The sequence below is a fragment of the Lytechinus variegatus genome, chromosome 2 (genome assembly GCF_018143015.1).
Source record: "Lytechinus variegatus isolate NC3 chromosome 2, Lvar_3.0, whole genome shotgun sequence".
Taxonomy (NCBI): domain Eukaryota; kingdom Metazoa; phylum Echinodermata; class Echinoidea; order Temnopleuroida; family Toxopneustidae; genus Lytechinus; species Lytechinus variegatus.
This window is the reverse complement of record NC_054741.1, coordinates 79,497,804-79,518,945: the sequence shown is the minus strand read 5'-3', so window position 1 is coordinate 79,518,945 and position 21,142 is coordinate 79,497,804. Positions and strand designations below refer to the sequence as shown.

The 21,142-nt window shown below is 35.2% G+C and overlaps 1 protein-coding gene and 1 long non-coding RNA gene across 3 annotated transcripts in view; one reads left to right on the top strand and one right to left on the bottom strand.

Moving 5' to 3' along the window:
• Positions 1 to 15,615, bottom strand: part of LOC121409179 — a 31,295-nt gene extending 15,680 nt beyond the window's left edge. For both annotated transcript variants that reach the window (XM_041601031.1, XM_041601029.1), the window contains exon 1: positions 15,519 to 15,615. The gene's annotated coding sequence lies outside the window, so the exon portion shown is untranslated. The remainder of the gene's footprint in view (positions 1 to 15,518) is intronic.
• Positions 2,986 to 7,703, top strand: LOC121409180. Its single transcript, XR_005969129.1, has 4 exons — positions 2,986 to 3,186; positions 5,587 to 5,842; positions 6,335 to 6,638; positions 7,362 to 7,703. It is a non-coding gene; the product is annotated as an uncharacterized LOC121409180 (long non-coding RNA).
• Positions 15,616 to 21,142: the final 5,527 nt, after the last annotated feature.

Sequence of the window (21,142 nt, the reverse complement as noted above, 5' to 3'; positions counted from 1 at the left end):
CAATGGTGCAAACACCTCACATGATAAACAGTTTTTCTACCAAAATAATCACAAAATCGGCGGGAAATTCTTATAATTATACTATGGATTCTCAGTTTAATGATTTGGAGATGTAATCGGAGGAAAATGTTATTGACTTTTCATAGATCTAGTTTCAGCTTTCGTTTTGAGTCTTGGTGTGCACGATGGGCCGCGATGTTTCATCTAAGTTTTAAGTTTGACAATATGTTTCACTTTGAAATTTTATTCATTTCTAAAACATTTTATGTTTAAATTTTTTAAAATACATTTAATAAAGTTATGATTTTTATTAGATGATTGGATTTTTTTGTTTACTTGAAGTTTGAACTTTTCCCTTTATTTTATATATACCCTATCCTTTCTGCTTGCCCTTTTTTGTTCCATCTATCTTTATTTCCTATCTTTCTTTCCTCGACATTTTCTTTTCTCTCTCTCTCTCTCTCTCTGTTCATTTTTCTTTCTTTCCTTCTTTATCCAATATACTTTTTTATTTCCTTCATTCTTTCTTTCCTTATAATTACCTTGGCTTCCTTCTCTCTTCGTCTCCTGTTTCTTTTCGTTCTTTCTCTCCTTCCATTATTTTCTATTTTTTCGTTCTCTTCCCCTTCATTCTTCCCTTCCATTCTTTATTCCTTTCTTCATTTTTCCCTTCTCATTCTTTTCCCTTATTTTTATTTTCTTTCTATTGTTTCTTTCTTTCAAAGAATGAAGGAAACATGTTTATTTCCTTCTTTCTTTCCTCCTACTTTTTCTCACCTTTCCCCCTTTAATTGTCTCCTTTATTTTGCGAGACATTTATTAATCTTCCCTTCCTTCCTTTCTTTCTATATTCATTTCAAAGAATGACGGAAACCTTTTTTATCTCTTTTATTATTTCTTTCATCCTTTTATTCTAACTTTCTGTTATTTTTTCTGTTTTCTTTCCTTCCCAATCATCTCTTTTCTTTCTCTCCTTCATTCTTTCATTCACCTTCCCTTCTAATTCTTTATATTTTTTTCAAAAGTCTTATTATTATACTATGGATTCTCAGAAGCCCACACGTTTTGTGTGGGCTTCTTTGTTGATCTTCGTTTGTCAATTGTCCCGTATTTCATTTTGTGAAATCTGGTCACCCTGAGTGAAATATACAAATGACGCTACAGTACAACCCCGGGGTACAATACACAGAATGATAATTCCTAAATGCACATGACAATTGGCATATACCGGTACTAGTACACTGGCAATCTGCTACACGAAAATTAACCTGCACGAAACACAGCGCGCGCCTTTGAGTCGAACCCGGAAGAAGCACGACACAATGACGTCATAGAATCATGATTCAAATCACGATATCGTTTATACGACCCTTTTCGTTCGTGATTCTACAGAAACGTCTTTCCAAACGCCCCTTTTTCCGTGTTTCATGTTTGTGATTTGAAAGACGTTTATTTCCAATTTCGACTAAACGCAATCGTGATTCTGCAGAATCGTGATTTGAATCATGATTCTAGGGTAAAAAAGTGTCGAATAAACGCACCCTTAATTTACTCGTGAAATAGGACACCAGTCTGTAGAAACGCACGGAGAAACTCTCCGTAGACTTGTACACAGTGGACACCTATTTCCCCTCGTAATTTCTCATTGACATCCAACCACCAAATAACAAGGTTTAACAAGCCTTAATTTAGTCGTGAAATAGGACACCAAAATACAAATCAAAATCATAATTCAACAAGAGTAAACAAGCTTTAATATAGTCGTGAAATAGGACACCAAAAACAAAATAAATCACTAGTTAACAAGATTTAGCAAGCCTTAATTTACTCGTGAAATAGGACACCAGTCTGCAGAAACGCACGGAGAAACTCTCCGTAGACTTGTACACAGTGGACACCTATTTCCCCACGTAACTTCTCATTGACATCCAACCACCAATTAACAAGGTTTAACAAGCCTTAATTTAGTCGTGAAATAGGACACCAAAATACAAATGAAAATCATAATTTAACAAGGGTAAACAAGCTTTAATATAGTCGTGAAATAGGACACCAAAAACAAAATAAATCACTAGTTAACAAGGTTTAGCAAGCCTTAATTTACTCGTGAAATAGGACACCAGTCTGTAGAAACGCACGGAGAAACTCTCCATAGACTTGTACACAGTGGACACCTATTTCCCCACGTAACTTCTCATTGACATCCAACCACCAATTAACAAGGTTTAACAAGCCTTAATTTAGTCGTGAAATAGGACACCAAAATACAAATCAAAATCATAATTTAACAAGGGTAAACAAGCTTTAATATAGTCGTGAAATAGGACACCAAAAACAAAATAAATCACTAGTTAACAAGATTTAGCAAGCCTTAATTTACTCGTGAAATAGGACACCAGTCTGTAGAAACGCACGGAGAAACTCTCCATAGACTTGTACACAGTGGACACCTATTTCCCCACGTAACTTCTCATTGACATCCAACCACCAATTAACAAGGTTTAACAAGCCTTAATTTAGTCGTGAAATAGGACACCAAAATACAAATGAAAATCATTATTTAACAAGGGTAAACAAGCTTTAATATAGTCGTGAAATAGGACACCAAAAACAAAATAAATCACTAGTTAACAAGATTTAGCAAGCCTTAATTTACTCGTGAAATAGGACACCATTCTGTAGAAACGCACGGAGAAACTCTCCATAGACTTGTACACAGTGGACACCTATTTCCCCACGTAACTTCTCATTGACATCCAACCACCAATTAACAAGGTTTAACAAGCCTTAATTTAGTTGTGAAATAGGACACCAAATTACAAATGAAAATCATAATTTATCAAGGGTAAACAAGCTTTAATATAGTCGTGAAATAGGACACCAAAAACAAAATAAATCACTAGTTAACAAGGTTTAGCAAGCCTTAATTTACTCGTGAAATAGGACACCAGTCTGTAGAACACGGCTGTTTCAGGGTGAAAATAAGCTTAGCGCCCCCTCGCGGCCCAAGTGCGCATATGCATTTAACGTTGTTGTGCTGCAATCTCTACAGGGGCGATGAAAAAATCTTTGGCGAATGTTGTGGCATCTGGCGCTGACACGACCAACTCTCTCTGTCTGTCCCCAACAGTTTATTTATTTCGCAAGAATTCCGTGGAGGAAACATTTTTTTCCATGTTTGAAGTCGTAAGTATGGCAATGGGATTATACGTTTTCGGTTTTTTCCATTTTGTGATGTTGTTTGCGTTTGCATAATCCAATGTTAACTCGCAAATCTGGACCTAATTATGGAACTTTATAAGGTCCAAAATGTAAAAAGTCCGGTTTGTCAGCATTTCGTATTTATTTTAGTTTTGTTTTCATTGCACTTAAGATTCATCTGGCGCATTTTTTCGTGGGACCCAACATTAGAATTTACTTTAGGTTCATTTTTCGATACAGCACATTCTGTTTGTACAGGATGTGGGCGCCGCTACCTCGGGTGAAGCCGGGCAGGGCCGGGTCGCGGGCCGCCTGGCTGTGTGGTCAGACACCGCTCATGTACACAGCAGCTCAGCTGCGTTTCGTGAGCTGAGGCAGAGCTAACCCAGGGAACTCCCGTCCGCGTAGCGGGCGGGAGCCCAGGAGCTTACCGTGTAATTGACCATACTCAATGGTCTACAAGGGTAGATTATGGTCAAAATATCTAGCAAGATAAATTATGAAAACAGAAATTATGCACTTACCACGATTAGGCCTATATGGATGATGGTCTAACGAGTGGCAGTTTTTCAGACATCTGGGCACAGACTGGAACCTCAAAAAAACGAAAAGTTTTCTCCTACCCCCGTCTCGATCGGCCATTTTTGTTATGAATTGCCACGCGTTAGACCTTCATCCATATACCGTAATCGTGGTAAGTGCATAATTTCTGTTTTCATAATTTATCTTGCTAGATATTTTGACCATAATCTACCCTTGTCCCGTGAGTATGGGTCAATACATGAGCTCCTGGGCGCCGGACCGCTCTGCGGGCCGGCGCTCCCTGGGTTAAGGCAGAGCTAGCTGAGCCAGACTGCCTGAGTGAGACTGAGAGTGCATTTGCTGTACATGTAATGATTTGGCTGCGCCTAATGCTGCTGAGTGCTAACTTTGACTCGTAAAAAAGGGTATTTCACAGTCTTGGTCTAGACTCTTATTTTCACAATCATGACAACACTTGCAATATTTTTGGCCATTTGTTTTTTTTTGCATACAAATTTACAGTCAGTGTTACCCATATCTGTGATACTGCGGCTATATTGACTACATCGCACTAGTGACTAGATTCAAGGCCAGCAGTGCTACTGCTAGTTAGCCTGGAGGACTCGGTGATCATATTTTTTATGATTTTGATATTGCCATTTGATCAAATGACAATATTATCAAAATCATAAAAAATATCACTGAGTCCTCTCGGCTAAGTGGTAGTACTAGTAGGCCCTATAGATTCTAGATATTTTAATTGATTTTTTTAGGGTGGGTTAGATTCTGCTTGAGGTTTGAGGTTTTTCCAGATACATGGGGGGGGGGTATTGCATTAAAAATATGCTGTACTGCATAGAGTCTATACGGCGGGTCTGGGGATTGGGTTTGAAATGAAGGATTTTGTGTTTTTTTATTTCTTTAGATTTTTTAATTGATTTTTTTAGGGTTAGATTCTGCTTGAGGTTTTTTCAGATACATGGGGGGGGGGGGGGTATTGCGTTAAAAATATGCTGTACTTCATAGAGTCTATACGGTGGGTCCGGGGAATTGGGTCTGAAATGAAGGATTTTGTGTTTTTTATTTCTTTGTTTTCTCAATTTTTTAGTTTCAATGAATCAATCAATAACACACATTGCTACATTTATTCACAAGAAACTATACACACATAGGTCAGGTAGGCCCTAAATTTTAATTTTCTATTGTATCAGACCAAAATATACATTTATTATTATAGTTCATACATGATAGTTTATCTCTGCACGCGCTTCTTTTGTGGCATTTCTTGTTTACTAAATTTCATCATAAGATGACTTTCATTTTTCAAAGATCCTTTTATCTTTAATATAACATGTCTTCTGTGTGCACGTTTTGTACAGGGAAGATTAGCATAAATTCTGTTCGTCTTTTTTATCATCATGATAGTTGTTCTCTGGTGAAACATGTATTCAAAGAATTTCTTCTTTTGTTGATTTGAGTGTTGATACGTCATATTTAACTAATGTCACCAACATAATCTGAAAAATCTAATTTCACACATGAAAATGACATTATTACCAATATATTTATAGGTCTTTTTATTTTATGTATCCTTTCAACTAGTTCCCCTAGTCTCAAAAATTGAAGGAAAAAATATGTATGTTACATCAGAGGTTAAATCTAAATCATACCTATATTACATCAGATAAAATAAACATCTAAAACAACTGCCAGCTATATTACTTTTTATATAAAAAAATTAAAAAATTATATCACACAATTTTCAGTAATAATCTACACATCTGTGACGTTACAAAATAGAATAATTTGAAATTTATGTCTCCAATATCCTGACTTCTACATTTAATCTTCTTCATTTGTCAGTTGCTTGGTGATGGAATGAGTCATTTTCTGAAGCAATGAGATGGAAGGAACCTTCATAGCATCCAACAAACAAGGATTTCTATGAGGCATTGTGTTTTCCACATTGCAGACCTCTGTATCACCAACTTAAATGAGCCTCCACCTGTCCACCATGATCTCCCCCAAACTTAATCCACACCTCTTCTTCAGGAATTGCCCCATCGTGAGTTGTGAGAAATCCATTCCTGTGGAAAGATGATGGAACATGAACATATGGGTAGGTTTTGATGATTTCTACCAATTAATAGCTTTAGCTATGAAAAAAAAGGCTGGCCTCCCTCAACATTTTTAAAGATATTTCTATTACTCTTTTTCGTTTGAGTCTTCTGGTAATGCAAAATTTGAGGCCACACTGGTGACAATCGGCACAGTTTTAAAAAAATAATACAATTATGCAAGTGCATATCAAAATTTGCTCAAAAACTTGTTTTAGTACAAATCCAATGCTTTATTCTGTCTCCAGGAAAGATTTATGATTGTATATATTATTCTCACTTTTGATGAATTTAATCATGAATCTGGTGGCAGATTATAATATCTATTGTCATTTAAAGGTGCAAATGAAATGATCATGAATAATCCTTTGTGGCAATGTCCTTGAGATGAATTTATTGATTTCACATTCTTTATGATCATTAAAACTATTAAAAATAAAGCAATATTCTGGTGCTAACTTTTCTTTCTGTTTCTGTTGTCTAACCACCTCCAGTCTGTGACTCTGCTATGGACCTAGTGAATCACTGTTGACTGTCCATAGTTCAAGTGAGGATTGGCAAACCTGGTCATTTCTTGATTACCTACAGAATGCAATTGCAACATATGCAAAATCTTATGCAGGAATGGGGCTATAGCAGTGATGGGACACTACATTTGACTGTGAAGATCAGACGATGCAATTCCCGTTGGTCAGCCCCCCCCCCCACCCCAAGGAGCCATGCACTGCCAGAGATCTTGAGCCAGGTCTTCAGTGGTTATCCATTGATAAGAAGAACGGAGATAATAAAGACAGTGAGGTCAGTATGACATTAATTCTCAGTGAAAATTACCTATTCATCTGTCTGTACTGTGGACCAATTAAGGTGCCCATCATTCATCATGGCCAATGTCTTTGCTGCATCTTGTTATGTAAATCTCTTTGAATGACTATTAAACAAGAAGAAGCTTTCTTCACATGTATAAGCTCTAAAGCATATATACATAACAATTTTGATTTAATATTTTGATGGCCATTCATTAGAAGACACCCCCCCCCCCCCCGCAATTCAAATTTGGTGCTTTTAAATTCATCTGCCACTATACAGGTTGAAAGAAAATGCCCCCACTCACTTGCATGTACACACTGGTTCATGGCTCCCAAAATTTTCACCACAAAGAAAAGGGGATAAGAAAAGGAAAGTAAAAGGGTGAAACATATTACTTTCTGAATATTGTGTCAATTTCTATCACAGTTACTATTACTTAAATGTAAAAATTAGTCAATATGGAAGAAAATGCTTGAAGATGAGAAATCAAAGTGATTTGGATATCATAAGGAAGGGGATATATACTTTTTTTCCAACTATAAGTAGATCAACATCTATACTTGTAAACCATTCTTTAAAAAAATTATGTTTTATCTATATTTCAAAGAAATAAACAAGTAGTATGTTGCATTTGTACAGGTGATGAGCTTTGAATTGAGATAATTCTCTCATGTAATTCACAGTGCTAAGAATTTGCGTTACTTACTGTTCCAGGTATCTTGTTGATTTCGACGTGACCATCTTCCTAACGCTTCTTCCAAACAATGAACTGGAGGCTCTTTCCACGAATGAATGTTTAGCTGCTTCAAGTGTGATTCCAGCTTTTTCAAGAGCTTCTTGTTGTTCTACTTCTACTGGCCTTTATTGTAGTTAACATGTCCTGTGAATGTTTTTAGGAGCCCAGTTTTGCTACAAACACAGTAAACCTCAAGTTCACATATAGTTAAAAAACGGTCTACTTGTAACATTATCTAGGAAAAAGTTCTACAAATTGGACATGGTGAAACTTTTCATTCATTATGTTTTCAGTATTTACTGAGGTACTCACTACAAAAGGAAGTTGGGGTCAAAAGGTCAAGTTTTTGTTCAACTTGGTCACATTCCTTTATTTCTGCATCAATTATGTTCACACTACATCTGATCCTTGGGTAATACATGTACTTTCATTAGGATAATGGGTCAAAGGCCTAATGTTAATAATCAACTGCCTAATGTTAATAACCAACTGAAAATTACTTAGTCAGAAAAGGTGGTTTATTGGATTCCCTATCTTTTGCTTATAATTATTTTTTTTCAAATTTAGTATTTCTCCATCAAATCTGACAAATTCATTATTTTTTTATCAATAATTATTAAACGATGTCAGTAATAAGAGTTTTGAGAAACATGTGCAAGTATATGTACCAATATCCATGTGCAGAATATTTGCTGCAAGGTTAAATGCTACAGTGAAATTTTAAAGTGCGCAACCATAGGATACGGGAAGAGTTCTTGCAGCCTTTGATGTACTTATAAAGATCAAGATAGAATTCACCCAAAACATCTATTAGGTGTTAGTAGCTGAAAATATCCTAGATTAGTTCAGAACTATTCATCTGGAAGAAGAGACAAGTCAAAGCATTTTAAACAATTTCAAAACTTACCTGCGCTATATTTGTTTTTAATTGATATGCAGTTAGAATTGATCAAATTCTGATTGCAAGCTGACAAATTTATTTAAAAGGAGGGTATTAACATGAATGTATTTCAATACAAATAAGACATCTCTGGCAGTCTTGCCTGCATTATTATGCAATTCAATATGGTCAGAAGTTCGGTATGGAAATGGGTGGATAATGGAAAAAGTATTTGTCGAGTTAAATGCCAATAATTGAATAATATTAAATTCAATTATCAATAAAAAAAAAGACTTCTGGAATGTCTCTCTACAGTTATTATTCATGACATGTCTAATTATACCACACTAGTAGGAAAATGTCATAATAATCTAATATTCAAATTGAAAAAAAATTTAGTTCCAATAATTTGATATATTTCACTTCAAACTTTAATTCAAAGACTACAGGCATCACTTATTATACGCCCGTCTTGAATGAATGAGGAAATCAACTCTTTTTAATATCCATATATTTTTATTGATCTTTTACAAACGTTTACGTATTTTATTTTTTATTATTTTTAATTTACTATTTCCTCATTATCTTATGTACATGTATATAAATTTTCTTTGCCAAAGTATTCTTGCCTATACACATATTTCTCATGTCAGTTTTTACAAAGGTTACTGTTTTTTAATGTTTAAAATATGTAATGAGTCTTTTTATTGTTTTTACTTTGTATACATGAACAATTCAGCCATTTGGCTGCGACTCATGTTTCTAATAAACCTTGAATTGAATTGAATTGTATGTTAAATAGTAGGTTAAAAACAACTGAAAATATGTATTATAATAGCAATGTATTATATTGTATCTGATCATATGAATTATGACTATGGTTTACATTTCTAGTCACTTAAAATGCAGAGAACAACGAGATTCAGATTATTTTTACAAATTCAATAATTTTGAGAATATAAAGGAATGAGCTACATGTGCATGTCATATCCAATCTAATCAATTACCAGTAGTCACTTATCTGATTTGTAATTTATATTTACTGTATTTTTAAGTCTTGTATCATTGCATAAAAAAATTTATCCACGGGGTACTGAATTTGCCAGGCATGTGAAGGTGAAAGTATTTTTTCAGTGTTTTTTTTTAATTGTTATGTACACTGTAATTGATATGCATACAACAATGATAGATAACCAATTTTTATGGCTGTGTGAGTGGTAGATCACATGAAATTTGCAAATATATTGTTTTAAAATGACTGATTTTTTCATATTCATATTAATTCTTTTTTTGGGAGGGGGTAGATAATGCAGACCTGACAAGTGACCATTGTTTTCATTTAGGAGTTCAATCCCTTCTCCTTTCATCCATATTTCATAGCTTTTATAAAGTTACGAGGGTTTCATTAACCCAACAGACATGTAGAGATTGAACTTTACCTCCTACCTCAGTTGTTATACATGCTTATTAAAATATTATTTTATTGGAAGGTTTCTTTCAAGTAAAATTATTGTCTTGATGTTTATTTATATATATATCTGTGCATGTAATGTCACTGGAGGGCAAATTTTCAAATGTGGTTCAATAAATAGTTGAATGTGAATGAAACTCTATCCGTATCTAAACTTCCTAAAATATGTAGTAATTCACTGCAATTTTATTGTAAATTTTGAATGAAATTCGTTTATATAATCTTACTCTTTTTATAAGCAAGGGATGACCTGCCATGACTACTTGAGACATCTAACATTCTGCTGTATAATCAAGGATAAAGGCACAAGGGTGAGGCACTTGTACTTGTATGCTGCCTGGCATGCTATATTTTGAGAATGACTCCTTGATTAGGCAGCCTTATCCAAATGAAAGGCCATTGTCATTAATACGCCACCCCTTCCTCAATTTTGCCTTCTCCAGTGCCCCAATTGCATAAAAGTTAGTATTATGGTAACCTTGTTATCAAATGGTAACTACCATGTTAACACTAATCAAAGCCAATCAAGATCAAGGACTCCATACAAGTTGTATTTGCATGGTAAATCATAATTGTAACTTTTTTATGCAATGGGGCCGATGTATATTAAATCCTTGATCACTGACAACAAACAATTAATGAAACGGGACAAAGGCAGTATTGATGAACTGAAAAACCAGAGTCAAAGGCAGGGTTGGAAGGGATGTCCCCCCCCCCCCTCCTCATTTTGAAAAAAAATCTCAATTGAACATACTGCTAATATAACTATAGGCCTATAGCTAGTTTTAGGAAATTGCATAGAAAATTGTCATCTGCACCCACTCAATTTTCAGTTTTGCTCTTTGCACCCTCTTGATTTTAAAAATACTGGACCTTCCTCTGAGGTATTGTGGGGTTGGATTGGCTTGGGTATTTATGACGGTGGGGGGGGGGTAATATTTCACCTCCACAATAAGAAAAAACATAGTTTCCATTTAAAAAATTTAACAAGTAAAGTTATTTTTAAAAAAATCAGTGACAATGATACTAGTCAACACCAGGGGCTGTGAGGGGGGGGGGGGGGCTGTGAGGGCTTTCTAAAACCATGTACAAAAACATAAAAATTACCATATAAATATGATTATTGCATGGTCAGCCCCCATTTTCAAAACTTCCACGGCACCTAACACCACTTTCCAGAAGGGGCGGGGGGGGGACTGCCTTATCCTCAAAAGTAAGATGGCCCCGGGCCGGCCCCTGTCTCTGGATCTGGTTCGGTATTATCAAGTCAGTGGCATACACAGGGGTGGGGGTTACAGGGGTTAAACCCCCTTCAATTTTTTTAACCCTCCCACCCCCACCACAATTAAAAAAAACACTATTTTTTATATTCAAGTTTTTATTGAAGTAAATCATAACAATCACAATATTTACAAATGATTAGCATGATGGAAAAGCATAAAATCATGAAACATTACAAATAAAAAAGGCAGATTTAAGATTAAAATGATCTATAAGTTTTCAAGAGGGAAGCGCCGAGATAGAAAAAAAAGACCGCCCTTACTAAATTTTTTGAAAGACCCTTTTTTATTCAATTATTTATTTATTCATTTATTTCTTTTTTTTTTTTTTTGGGGGGGTTAGGGACGACCAAAAATTGAAGGCTAAGACTGTTTTTTTTTTTTTTGGGGGGGGTCATCAACATTTCATTCAGCTTGACCCATCCCTCTTAAATATTCCTACTTAGGCTACTATAACAAGTTATTTATTTTTTTCATTTTTTTAATGAGAAAGAGTTTGCCTATTTTTTTAGAGGACCGCCAACTTAAGCAATTCATGCCATTGAAAAAATAGGCCAATGTACTCTCATGGCTTATATGATGACAGCTAGTTAGAAGAAATAATTTTTTTCCATGATCAATCATGATCCGTGGTACATGTACTTGGTATCGTCGACTCGATCTCCCATTCTAAAATAGGCTCTCCCCAGGATCAAGTCTAAAAAGGATCACAAAATGCTGTCAGACGAACGTGAATCGTTTTAGTTGCAACATTTCTCTCAAATTTTAATTATGAGAAGAGTAATGGAATAATTCAAGTAGAATTTTCCTCTAAAACAAATACATTTGTTCAAGTGGTCTCGCTGTGTTTGGTCCGGTCTTGGACCTAACGTTAGATCTAGACCCATTTCCGCATTCAAAGTGTGATCGATGACGTCCAGATAGTTTTGTTTACAAATAAATCGTAAATCGTTAGCGGTGAAGGATCGATTGCCAATTGGTATTTATAAATTTCAATGATTCAAATCTATATAAAGTAAATTCAACATATCGTCATAATTTTTCTGACAAAACTTAACAAAAAATATCTAAAACTTCTAACAAACTTATTTTTATTTGAATTTGTTACTTTATTCATGAAATATACACCTTCCAAATCTTATAATGAAACAATGATCGTGTTATAAGTTCCCAGAAGAAACTTGGCAACGTCAAAGACCGTATATGGTATTTGACGTGCATTAGTCGTACTGGGTAGCAAAAGTAGAAGTAAAAGACAACTAATGATGGGTTATTGATGCCGATCGGATATATTATTAAGCAAGACATTATATCTTTTGAGACGTTGAGAACACCAAATCGGAGTAGTGTTTTTCAAGATATTATGCCTGAAATGGTCGCTCTCTGCGAGTCCCAGGGCCAGGCTCATTCGCGATTGCACTGAAAATGTCACTAATAAGAGTGGAACTTTCAGGATTTATGTGAATATCATCAAAATGATAAGGATTTTAGAAATTTGGAATGTGATTTCTCGTGAAATTTTGGAGATACCATATGACGATGGAAAGGAATAACCTTAAAAGGTAAGGCAAACCTCCAAAAATGTAGCTTTTTAACACATGTTGAATTGAAATCTTACAGTTGATCGTCGAGTAGTGTAAACTATAGAAATAGCATATCAGCTGGCTGGGCAGCGCGCGAGGATTTCGTGCGCGCGTACTTGAAAGGGCTTATTTTGTACACAGCCTATGGGAGTGAAACAGCCGTGAGAAACGCACGGAGAAACTCTCCATAGACTTGTACACAGTGGACACCTATTTCCCCACGTAACTTCTCATTGACATCCAACCACCAATTAACAAGGTTTAACAAGCCTTAATTTAGTCGTGAAATAGGACACCAAAATACAAATCAAAATCATAATTTAACAAGAGTAAACAAGCTTTAATATAGTCGTGAAATAGGACACCAAAAACAAAATAAATCACTAGTTAACAAGATTTAGCAAGCCTTAATTTACTCGTGAAATAGGACACCAGTCTGTAGAAACGCACGGAGAAATTCTCCATAGACTTGTACACAGTGGACACCTATTTCCCCACGTAACTTCTCATTGACATCCAACCACCAATTAACAAGGTTTAACAAGCCTTAATTTAGTCGTGAAATAGGACACCAAAATACAAATGAAAATCATAATTTAACAAGGGTAAACAAGCTTTAATATAGTCGTGAAATAGGACACCAAAACAAAATAAATCACTAGTTAACAAGGTTTAGCAAGCCTTAATTTACTCGTGAAATAGGACACCAGTCTGTAGAAACGCACGGAGAAACTCTCCATAGACTTGTACACAGTGGACACCTATTTCCCCACGTAACTTCTCATTGACATCCAACCACCAATTAACAAGGTTTAACAAGCCTTAATTTAGTCGTGAAATAGGACACCAAAATACAAATGAAAATCATAATTTAACAAGGGTAAACAAGCTTTAATATAGTCGTGAAATAGGACACCAAAAACAAAATAAATCACTAGTTAACAAGATTTAGCAAGCCTTAATTTACTCGTGAAATAGGACACCAGTCTGTAGAAACGCACGGAGAAACTCTCCATAGACTTGTACACAGTGGACACCTATTTCCCCACGTAACTTCTCATTGACATCCAACCACCAATTAACAAGGTTTAACAAGCCTTAATTTAGTCGTGAAATAGGACACCAAAATACAAATGAAAATCATTATTTAACAAGGGTAAACAAGCTTTAATATAGTCGTGAAATAGGACACCAAAACAAAATAAATCACTAGTTAACAAGGTTTAGCAAGCCTTAATTTACTCGTGAAATAGGACACCAGTCTGTAGAAACGCACGGAGAAACTCTCCATAGACTTGTACACAGTGGCCCCTATTTCCCCACGTAACTTCTCATTGACATCCAACCACCAATTAACAAGGTTTAACAAGCCTTAATTTAGTCGTGAAATAGGACACCAAAATACAAATGAAAATCATAATTTAACAAGGGTAAACAAGCTTTAATATAGTCGTGAAATAGGACACCAAAAACAAAATAAATCACTAGTTAACCTGAGTTAACAAGGTTTAGCAAGCCTTACATACAGCGCTCACGAGTGACTAAATAAAGCTATATGATGACATATCATCGATCAGACGAGAGATTGAGAGCTAGAGTACGAGTAGAGGGGAGACATATCGCGGCGAACCTAGCCAGGAGGCGTTCTGGGGTAAAAATCATAGTACTATTCGTACCTTTTACCCCCCTAACGCCAGGCGCTTGCAGGTATAGGGCCGCACGTCGGAAAGGAAAATGCAACTATACAAATGCACCAAACAGCGCCTTATAATTTGAATCTGACGTTAACACTTCTGTACATGGGTATAAATATCGGTTAGGAAAGTTTGGTATGTTTGGTAATGAAAGGGAACAAAAATCGCAGAAATGGGATGAAGAAATAAAAGTAGAAGAGAGTTTCCTACTCACATTTGTTGTCTTCGCCATCTTGGATCCATTGTTAATGCAACCTAGTTACGTGACGCTTATAGAGGGCGGCAAAATCAAGTGCTAAAATGTCCCGCTTCAACCACTGAACCAGGGGGGTGTTTCATCAATATTGTCGCGCGACAACTATCAGCGCTGACAGTTGTCGCGTGACAATATTGATGAAACACCCCCCTGGTTCAGTGGTTGAAGCGGGACATTTTAGCACTTGATTTTGCCGCCCTCTATAAGCGTCACGTAACTAGGTTGCATTAACAATGGATCCAAGATGGCGAAGACAACAAATGTGAGTAGGAAACTCTCTTCTACTTTTATTTCTTCATCCCATTTCTGCGATTTTTGTTCCCTTTCATTACCAAACATACCAAACTTTCCTAACCGATATTTATACCCATGTACAGAAGTGTTAACGTCAGATTCAAATTATAAGGCGCTGTTTGGTGCATTTGTATAGTTGCATTTTCCTTTCCGACGTGCGGCCCTATACCTGCAAGCGCCTGGCGTTAGGGGGTAAAAGGTACGAATAGTACTATGATTTTTACCCCAGAACGCCTCCTGGCTAGGCGAATCGAAACTGAGGCTGAGGCGAGCCTTAAATAAAGGAGGACATGTTTTTCATTTGGTAAGTGTCCGGGGGAATTAGGAAACTGGACACCTATTTCACGATAATGCCCGCCGTGCTGTTATTTTCCGGTGCACGGCGGCATGTATAAATGAACACTTCTTAGGGTTACATGTATTTGAGTTGTCTAACGTTTAGAGCCGCGCCTCCCGACTGTGATGTATCATTGTGTCCCCGGTCGTACCGTCCAGCAAAATTATTAATTAATGGGACCAAACTGACTAGGCCTAGCCTAGGGCTAGGTCACACAGTTATTTCGAACATACGGCATAGGGCCTACTGTCTAATTTACACAAGAGTGTAGATCTACATTTTTCGTCTACATTCGCCATGACAAAATAAAAAAGGGGGCGACATAACACAATATAATTACCTGATTCATATCTGACGTTAGATATTCTCAAGAAAATTATGAAAGAATTTTGAGACCAAGTCCAAGAGTTAAACATCCATGGCCCTGCCTTTGCCGGTATCGGTAGATATATGATGGCGCGCTTCACCAGTGGCCGTGGCGAGACGTCGTCGTCGGCAAAGGAAACTCCTATACGACGTCAAACCAGTTGGTGAAGATGACTGAAATATTAGGAGTCTATACATTAGTAAAGAACTGTCAAAATTGATTATTCGTGGAAAAGGGCAGATAAGCGCGATAACTAAACGGTTCGTTGCGTATCCTATAGAATTTCATAAAATCTTTGCCAAATATATTGTAAATAAATTATTTTGTGATGAATATTGTTCATGGAAAGGGCAAAACTTGGTCGAGGTTTATTTGACATATATATATATATAGTAAATAGTGGTAGTAAAATACGAGCTGTGATTGGCTGGATTTGTACCACGTGACCTCCCTTCAAAAAGTTATATTGTACATATGTACAATATAACTTTCGATTTTTGGATGGCAAAATCCATGATGGGGGGCTTAGATTGAGGGATCTATTTACTATAATAAATAGTGAACGTTCTATCATACAATATTACTGGACTAAATGAACTCCAAATATAAAATTATCCCTCGTGCAAGCCTATTTCACCTCGGCCTTCGGCCTCGGTGAAATAAACCTGCACTCGGGATAATTTTATATTTGTCGTACATATAATCCAGTATATTGTACAATAGATTGTACACTATTTATATAATATATTTATATATAAAACATTCAAAGTTTCTAGGGGTAACTATTGATGAAAATTTATCCTGGAATAATCATTTAAGCCAAGTCACAACTTGATTGATTTTGCGTAAAAAATGATTTTGCGTGAAAAAATAATAATGTTGATATTGATCTGATCGATTTGACATAAATTTGCACCTGCGGAATTTAAATGAAGTTCTACGAGGTATTGGATAGAGCGCCCCCTGCTCACGTTTGAGAGACATAGGAATACAATTTTTTGTACTCCTGATGAGACGCCCTCGAAATGCACCTCGAGCGGGCTTGTCAGGATAACGTACTAATACAGGGCAGGAGAGGTGGTCTTTCACAATTTCCTGAGAACTTTTCTTTCCTTTCTTTCTTTTACTTTTCAAACTGAAATAATTTGAACAAAGAAATTATCATATTTTGGAGATAAAGAAAAGCATGTTTATAAGGCAACAATAGAACTGACTAGTTTGCCTATAACAACTTCCGTGTCCAAAGGTGTTAATCCAAAGGTGATAATTTCCAAATTAAAATACATATCACCCGAAAAAAACTCTCTTTTTACCTTATAATGTTTTGGTGCTTCCTCACATATTCTATTGCAATATAGTTTGGGGTAATTGTGGTAAAACGAAACTTAATCCGATTTTCTTATTACAAAAAAGAGCAGTCCGTATTTGCACAGGATCACAATATCCTGCTAGATCTAATCCTTTATTTTTTAAATCAAAAGCATTAAAATTTTCAGATATAAATACATTTCATGCTGCAATATGTTCAAATACAAAAAGGGATTACTCCCCCCCCCCCCTTCCTTTCAAAATATGTTCACCCTGAACAACACCATCCACTCTTATTCAACACGAAGCTCCACAAACTTTCATTTAACAAATCCAAAACTAATAATAACACACAAATAAATTAGACATTACGGTGCGGATTTGTGGAATAATTTATCACATGACTTTAAGCTATGCACATCACTTTTTTCATAAGCTGTTCTGAAAAAATACACTGTTAAGCCATAATTTCTAAAATCTTTCTGTGTACCCAACTTGACAACTGATAATCCCATCCCCCCTTGAACATGCACACTCGCACACCTGCACTTGCACTTTCACTTTTATCAACGTTATTAATCTTCTCTCATTCAAATTTTCCTTCCTTATCCACTTTTGATATATTCCTATTATTTTGTGCGATAAAAGATAAGTCTCTTTTATTGCACTATACAGTCTGGTTTTCTATCCCCTTTCCTTTCGAGGCCTCCATCACTTTCAAGCTCCAAGCTTAAGATGGAGGTCTCCCACATTTCTTTAAATATATGTTCAGTAATTAAAGAAAAATGTATATATAAATAAAATATTCACAGTACAGTGGATATTTTATGATTTATGTACATTATTAATTATGTTTCAAAAAATATTTGCCTATTTATTGAAAAAATCATTATACTTGTATATACTTTGTTTTTGTTTTGAAATGTGGAAACTTAAGTCAAATCAATATATATATATATATATATATATATATATATATATATATATATATATATATATGAATATATATTCATTGATACCTTAATCGCTGAAATTGGTCAAGAAGTAAAAAAGTTATGTTCCCTCGAAACAATGCTTGTACTTCCATAATTTCATTAAATAAACGTGTGTTCAGCTGTTTCCCACAGAAGCTATCGCACGGAATGCGTGACTGATCGTCAACAAAAAAACACTGAAAAGAGAGTGTCGAATGAGTCTGAACGCTAACCTGTAACCTCATCATTTCACGAAATGATTGAAATTCAGGGCTTATTTTAACCAGAACTTTGTTATTTTTTGGCCATTTTCTGTAATTAAGATATCAAGTTAAAGAACAGATATTGAACTTTTTACAAATGTGGTTTTTCTTTTTGAAACCAAGATACAGTCCGCCAAGTGACATTTTAGTATCCCCTCTTCAAATTGTTTTTGCTCACTCATACGTGAATGAGAAACAATCTCAGTAATTCCATATAGAAGAGGAGATTCTAAGCTTTAAAATGGTACGTCATTTGTTTATTGTAGGCCCATTTTATGATTAAGTTATTATTAATCATCGATAATTCGGTTTCGTTTTTTGTGGGACGCACTGCATATGGTAAATATATTTTTTTTCTGAAATATCTTATTTTTATATTTTGTATATATTCATAGAATTTAGGGTGCACATCCTGTTTCACAAGCCCCCTAAATGTGAATGCTAGTAAGTGTTTGAATGGCTTATAATGATCAAACAATCGTTTGAAACATAATAAGCAACAGTTCTTTCATATATCGCACAAAATTACTCAGGTGAAAAGCGAAAAATATTATCCTCTTCCCGACTCGACTAATCCTAAAAGATTTTCACACAAGATGGACGATGATCGATGAAACTACCCCGCAAATTTTTTTTTGTGAATTTAGTTTGAAAAAGGGGATGGGATACTTTTTGGGTGCATTTTTCCATTATCTGCAGTGAATTATATTGGTGACATAAATTAAGGATATAGAATTGAAATTGATGAAGAAATGACATAGAAGCATTTTTTGTGATCTATGAATAAATTTCATATGAATTAAGTATTAATAATTTTCTAGTCAAAGTTTCTTAACTCTGTGTAGAACCTTGGTGAACCTAACATAGCTCTCAGATGGAGCAAAAATAACCCAAATCAATCAACACATAAATAGGTAATTTTTGTGAGTTTTGAAAATATATGAATAAATTAGCATATTTAATTTTTTGGCCCGTATTCTGAAGTCTGGTTTAATTTACTACATGGTCTAACTCTGTGCTAAAATTATGGGAAGCCAAAAGTGTCAAAATTATCATTAAGTTGTATTTTTCTTATGTTTACTGTGCTTTTTTCTGATTCATCGATAATGAAAACAATCATCTTCTTATACTTCCTAGACAATTACTAATGATTTAAGATCAAAATGAGCTGAAATATGATATCTCTACTGTTAGTGATTTATGTAACAATTGGCTGTCCACACTTAAACCACAACTTTAAACCTGAGTTTAAGTTAAACCCGACTTCAGAATACGGGCCAATGAGTTTCAAAATTCTATGTTAAAATTTTGTATCACTACCTCGAGCTATCATATAAAGCAAACAAAATTGCAATTGGTCAACAAATGAAGAAGAAAAAACATTTTTGTGTGATTTATGAATAAATTTTGCATAAATTAGAATAAATAATTTTCCAGACAAAATTTCAAAATTTTGTGTAAAAGTTTGGTGAACCTCATGCAGCTCTACCAGATGGAAGAAAAAAAGTCAAAATCTGTCAACGAATAAAGAAGAAGAGGCATTTTCTGTGATTTATGAATACATTTCGAGCATAAATAATTTTCTACTGAAAATTTCAAAATTCTGTGTAAAAGTTTGGTGGGCCTCATAAAGTTCTACAGGATGGAAGAAAAATATCAAAATCTGTCAACAAATAAAGAAGAAGAGGCATTTTCTGTGATTTCTGAATAAATTTCGCATAAATTAGCATAAGAAATTTTCTTCTGAAAAATTTAAAATTTTGTGTAGAAGTCTGGTGAACCTCATAAAGTTCTACAAGATGGAGGAAGAAAAAAATAAAAATCGGTCAACAATTAAAGAAGAAAAAGCATTTTGTGTGAATTTTAAAAATATGCGCAAATTTCGCATAAATTAGCATAAAAATTGTTCTGGTCAAAATTTCAAAATTCTGTGAAGACTGGTGAACCTCATGAAGCTTTACCAGATGGAAGCAAAACTTCTTCTGAAGAAGCATTTTTTGGTGAATATTGAAAAATGCGCATAAATTAGCATATTTAATGAATTTCGAAATTCTGTGTAGAACTTTTGAATCCCTAACCTACTGCTATCATATAAAGCAAACAGTATTGAAATCGGACTTGAAATGGCGAAGTAGTAGCATTTTGAAATTGTGGACGGACGACAGACGACGGACAATGGACGCCACGCCACGGCATATAATCTCATCTTGCATTTCGGGCCGGATGAGCTAAAAAAAAAAAAAAAAACAATATGCCCCCTAAAATGGTAGTGTCTAATCCGGCTGGATCTGCGCCTGTTCAGACCTGAAAGCTTCACATTCTAAAGAGTTTTAATAAAAAGCTATTATGATCTGATAACTTTTTATTTTCCATTTTTCCCCTCACCTTTTGTTATTCATTTTTCTTTCCTCTTCTCTTTCTTTCTCCTACCCTTTTCTTTTGCGTGCTTTTCTCGGCATTTTTCTTTATTTGCGCTTCCAATGGGGGGGGGGGCACTTCACCCCTGGATCTGCCTATGTTAACTTCATACCTTTTCATAATTATATGCCCTACTATCAGAATATTATCATAAACTACAATCTGGATATCATGGGTTGATATTCTGCAGCTACATTATATACCGTGAGACTGACCGATGTAGCAACCAAGATCTTACAATAATACTAGATCTCGTGGCGTGATTAATTGCCAATTATCAAATGCTGCAAATAGTTTCATGTCTGATACATCTGCAAAATCGTTTTCAAACCATCTCTCCTCCTGTTCTCCCCTCCTCATCGTTCCTCTTTTACTGCTCTTTTATTTTCTTTCCTTTTCTCTATTTTTTCTTTGACGCAACCCCCCCCCCCCCCCCCCCTCTGTTCGCCACTGCTCTTCATCTTCTTCTTCGTCGTCTTCCTTCTCCTCTTCTTCCTCTTCTTACCTCAGTTATATTGTATGTTTCTTGAGCAAAGAATTATAATTGTTATTCAATTTCGTATATTGAAAAACTTGGGTGCATGGGGAGATGACATCAGAGACAAAATGTGCAATATATTCAGTGAGTCCATCA